Source organism: Zeus faber (genome assembly GCF_960531495.2).
Source record: "Zeus faber genome assembly, chromosome: 8".
NCBI classification, from domain to species: Eukaryota; Metazoa; Chordata; class Actinopteri; order Zeiformes; family Zeidae; genus Zeus; species Zeus faber.
Genome location: NC_137195.1, coordinates 4,431,166 through 4,436,453, shown reverse-complemented (window position 1 = coordinate 4,436,453; position 5,288 = coordinate 4,431,166). Strand labels below are relative to the sequence as shown.

The 5,288-nt window shown below is 44.3% G+C and overlaps 1 long non-coding RNA gene across 1 annotated transcript; it reads left to right on the top strand.

The window, feature by feature from the left end:
• LOC307233715 lies at positions 1-5,231 on the top strand. The gene is made up of 6 exons (XR_013844270.1): positions 1-166; positions 2,306-2,335; positions 2,447-2,476; positions 3,494-3,547; positions 4,062-4,118; positions 4,488-5,231. It is a non-coding gene; the product is annotated as an uncharacterized lncRNA (long non-coding RNA).
• The last annotated feature ends 57 nt before the right edge of the window (positions 5,232-5,288 follow it).

The window sequence follows — 5,288 nt, the reverse complement described above, 5'->3', positions numbered from 1 at the left end:
CTTCTGTCTCAATGTATAAACTATTAAAAGATTCTTCTATTATACACTCGCCATTGTACACAGCAAAACCTATAGCGCTGCATCCAAGCGCCGGGCGCCTCCATCTCTTCTCCGTCTTTCAATCGATCCCCCCCCCCAGAGATAAGTCAAGATGCCCAAAAGAAAGGTAAGAATTAAATGTGTGTACGTGTATTTTTTTTTTATTATTATTATTTTTATATATATATTTTTTTTAGTAGAAAAACAAAAAAACGTTTTGATTTCGATTTTTTTTTTGCCCGAACGTTAACGCTGGGTTGCCAGATAAATGACGTCCAGCCCTCGGAGCGTCACCGCCGTTCCCCCCGCTGACATGGCGGTCGAAGCTGTGCGGACCCTGCGCGTCGACAATTAAAACGCGGTGGGGGGGAAACAAGGAAAATGTGCTTTTACTCCTGCGTGATGTGACGACGGCGTTATTCCTATCAGTGTTTTCTGCAAAGGGGGGTAAAAAAAAAAACGGGGGGGGGAAAATTGCAAACGCCGAGTTTATTGCCGCGATGCTCGTTTCTGGCGCCCTTCTTGACAGCGGCCACCGAGAAGCACAAATAACAATCCGAGGGATGTTTTCACGTTCAGCGTGTTTTTAATCGATATACAACCGGTGCATTGTTGCGTATAAAAAAATAAAACGTAAAATCACAAGTTAAAAAAAAAAAAAAAAAAAAAGCCTGCAAAAATATGCAGGTTCTGCTAAACGCCTTTCTGTTTACACGGTGAAATCCCGAGGCTGTGGCGGGGACGTGTCATGGCGGTCGCTCGTGTTGTGTATAAATATAAACATGGCGTAAATAAAGGCGGGATGCGAGGCACGAACCAACACAGCCGCCCGCGTTTCAACGCGGCCAAACCCGCCGCGGTTATCCGAGGGGACGCGCGGCGTGCGGAGGGTGGGGGGTGGATGCGGGTGAGCGTGAAGTTTTTTGGGTGTGTGCCGCGGTCACAAGTTTAGTTTTGAGGCGTTCGCCTTTAAAGTTGGGGGAAGGAAGATGCGGGAGGGGTCGGAGGTGGAGGTGGTGGTGGTGGGGGGCGCCGACGGCACGATGGCGCGCTCCGCTCCGGGTTGTTTTTGTACCTGCGACCCGCGTCTTCGACTTGCGTCGGACTGGGACCCCCGGAGGGCGGTGGGCGCGCCGTCCGCGGCAGCCTCCGTGCTTTGTGACAAGCGGGGCTGCGGAGCGCCACAAAGGGCGAGACCGAGCAGCTCCCACGGGCCGCGAAGAGCCGCTCTGTGACGGACTACGGTTCCACAACCCACCGCCATCACTACTGTTATGTCTTCGTATATATTTTTAAAATAGTGTTAAGTACTATTTATAGTCTTATTTTTTGTTGTATTCAACTCAGGACTACAGTGGTATTTTTACTTGTTATTTAAAGTCGATTTGTTATTATTGTTGTCACGAATATGCGACAATAAACTCGAAACTCTGGGAGTTTTGTTTAGACCTTGTCCCAGGAGAGCAGCACGGGGTTAATGGTCTGAGGCTGTTTATTAAAAATCATTAACCCTGATCTTTGTTTTGTTGTTGGTTTGTTTTTCGTTCGCAAAAAAAAAAAAAAAAAAAAGCCCGCGAGATTTAAATTCCAAAAAAAAAAAAAGTGTATCCGTATTTACATTTTAGATGTTTATAAGTCGTTTGAGATTAGGATTTATATTTATTTATCATCGTCACACCGGCATCTGAAGCGTGTTGTCGAAGAATAATAATGTGCGTTCGCCTCGCGTCGTTTTCACAGCTGTCTGGCGGCGCCACACAAAGAGCGGCGTCGGGGCGCCAAGGCGCTGCCATGGCAACGGCGCGATTTGAATTCGAATATGCGCGGGAAAACGTCCGAGCCGGGTTGCCAGTTCAAAGCAACGAGCAGGAATGTGCAGGGTGCCGTGAACTGGCAACCTGCTCCAGTTCGCCCCCTTCGCCCAACACTGCGTCCACGACACATTTCATTGCTTCACATTCCCAGAGTGACGTTCATAAGGAAGTGACAACTTGAAAAAGGAAAAAAGAAAAAACATCTGGGGTATGATGTCACCGAAATTAAAAGCTATAACCGTGAACACCACTAGACTGTAACAAAACGAAAAAAAAAGTGCGACCGTGATAATGTCGTTGTGGAGGAGAGGCCGGATTTTAATTTACAAAATTAAGCGATGAGCCCGTGTTTGACCACAGCGACCCGCGGTCGTCCTTGTTTGGATGTTGCTGAGAAACGCGGCGGCTGATGGAATTCAACCTGTTTCCATATTCTTATTTTTTTGTCACAGGGTCAAGAACAGTTAAGGGCATCCAAGGAGGTTTGTAGTCTTAAAATATTAATCACATTTCACTTGCCTGAGGTGGACTTAGAATAAACTGCCCTGATATCTCTGGCAGTTATTATAATAATTGTTGATGCTTTCCTGCAGCCCCGCAGACAGTCCAAACGCTTGGCAGAGGTAAGACTCAAGTTTTTGACACTTTAACAGAGTTTGCGATGGGGCTTTCTACACCGTGATCCCACCAGATTTATTTTAACCGGTGCTCACGTTTGTTGTAATTGTTTTATTTTACACTTCTGCAGAGTTTTGCAAAAAAAACAATTATATTTATTTTTATTTTTAAGTGGGGAAAACCCTATTGGTTTTGTTCAGATTTGTATGATATTATTATTCTCAAGCTGGAAGAAACTGGGAAACACAAAAAACGGGATTCGGATTCAATCAGAAGGGGGCGCTATAATGAACCCGTTTGCATTTTGTCGAATCACTTCTGAGCCGCCGGTCGTAGAAACAAAGTTGTTGCATCCTTGGATTCCTTGGATCATGCCTGAGCATTACGCAAATTCCTCCGACCGATATGGTTGAATGTTCATCAAACTTGGACAGCGACATGTCTGGACTGCCCTGAATACAATTTATTCAATGGACATTTGCTACGCCACATAGTTTGGCCACAACTCATTTTCGACGCTTCGTCATCCAATTTGGTAGAAATGTGCGGGACAAGGCATAGAAGCTCTGAGAAATCTGGTGATGGCAATAGTTTAACTTTCAATGGCAATACCTCGAGGACCCGACGCCCATTCGTGTCATGATTTTCCTGCCATTTTGAACTTGGTCCAGATAAACAAGACGGCCATCAGCCAATCACATCGCAGCATCAATCACATGTGGTTATCAATGGCTGCTCTGCATTAATGGTCCATTAGGGGGAGCTGTGGCGCCGACATCTTTGCTTCTGCGCTGCTCTGTGTAGAAAAATGTTTCCTATAATTCCTGAAATGGCAATTTTGTCTTAACCTGAAATATCTGTTAAATTAATATATCTATATTAATTATTGTTATTAATATCAGTCCTTCAATGTTGACTTTCACTTTAAATAAATAAAAAGCGATAAAGAGTGTGTTGCTGTAACAGCAGGTACTAAAGAGTTGGATCAGTAACCGTCTCTTATCTGTCCGTTGCTCCCGCAGAAACCTCAGCCTCCAAAGCCCGCCCTCCCCAAGCCCAAAAAAGCTGCACCAAAAGTACGGAGCAGATTTATGTCGCTTGATTGTAACAGCGTGATTCTGTGTTATCTGTCCCACGTGAAACTGATTTCTTTTTTCTTTTTTTTCTTTTTTGGGAGTCATGTTTTTTTCCCTCCTTTCCAGGAAACATTTGAATGGATTGGTGCACACTCACAATATTATTCTGTCGTCGCAAAAAGCTTGGTGCAGATTCGGGAAACACCTCGCAAAGTGCTAAGCGGGCTGCACAACCGAACCATCCCCGACAGTGGGATCAGAACATTGTTAACGTCATTATTTTATATACGTGACTCATTTACTTAAGTTTCAAGCCCAATTCCAATTAAAAAAATAAAAACGTGCCCGATGACACTTCCGGTCCTTGTCGTGTGTCGCATTTGGTGTGAAGTGCACTTTAGTCTTTTGTTTACTGGTTAATAGCTGTAATAACTATCTTGTAAATAACTACCGTTTATTTTTATTTATCTACTGCTCTAAGTTTATTTTTTAAAGCTGTCTTGTCGTCTTGCAGAAGGCAGCCAAAGGGAAGAAGGCGAACCTGTCTGAGAACGGTGATGTCAAGACTGAGGTCTGTTTGCATTCAACTCAATGATATGCCTCGATGTCCTTATCTGCACTCACTCAGTATTTACAGGGCCTGTGTGATAGTTAACAGATTTGAACGCTGGGTTACGGATGAAAGCAAATCACACATTCTGTCACATCTAAAAGCAACTCATTCAGTCAATGAAACTGAGACTGAAAAAAAGAAGTCATTTAAGAAAACGGAGCAGTAACACGGGGAGTTTTAAACGGAGTGACGGAGCTGCCGGGAAGGAGGGAAAATCTCATTTGTCCTCTCTTTATCTCTGCCCCCCCCTTCCTCTCCCCTATCTTGTTCTCTCTCTCTCCCTCCCTCCCTCCACCCCCCTCTCCTGTCTGTCCTCTTCCCCTGCAGGCTCCCAAGGTGGAGGCCACCGATGCCAAATGAGCCGCAGGGTCGACGTTCCCCTCATTCTGTGTACTTGGTGATTGTACAGTTTTAAATAAGTATTTTTTACCAAGTTTTATATTAAAAATGTCATTTATGGTTTGTTTTCTTGGGCCGGTGGGGGTGGGGGGGGTACACTTGATGTGACAAAGCTCTTTGGGGGGGGTGGGGTGGGTGTTAGGGTAACATTCATATCCTGATTGTTTTTGGTTATTTTGATTTTTTTATTATTATTGCCATTTTACTAGAAGTTCCGTCCATGTGTAAAAGTAACTATTTTAACTCCAAACCCTGTTTTTTAACTGCTGATTAATACAGATATTTTTCCTACATATGGATGTTTTGAAGGTAATTGTTAGAAACCCTTAACGTTATCACAAGGCAGCTAAAGAGAGTTACTTTAAGACGTTCAGGGGGAGGAGCAGGAGGAGCTTTTGCCGACGTCTCGCCACCGTATTTTTGACGCGCGGGGACATCGAAAAAAATGTCGCCAAACGTTTAGAAAGACACTGTACCACGCAGCGGAGAACTCAGTATGAAGGACTTGTGTTAGGTCACCAGTTAAAAGCGTCCCGGTAGCATGTTCCACGTCTCATTTCACTAGACGTCCGTTTGCTTTTTAAGTTATGTCCTGTAACCGTGGAAGGAAACCCCTTTTCTGACAATGGTTTGAAATGTTCACGAATAAAACGTTCCGAACTCTTAATTCCACCCGAATATCCCTCATTGTGTATCATCCTGGTTAAGAGCTTTGAATGCTATTTACAT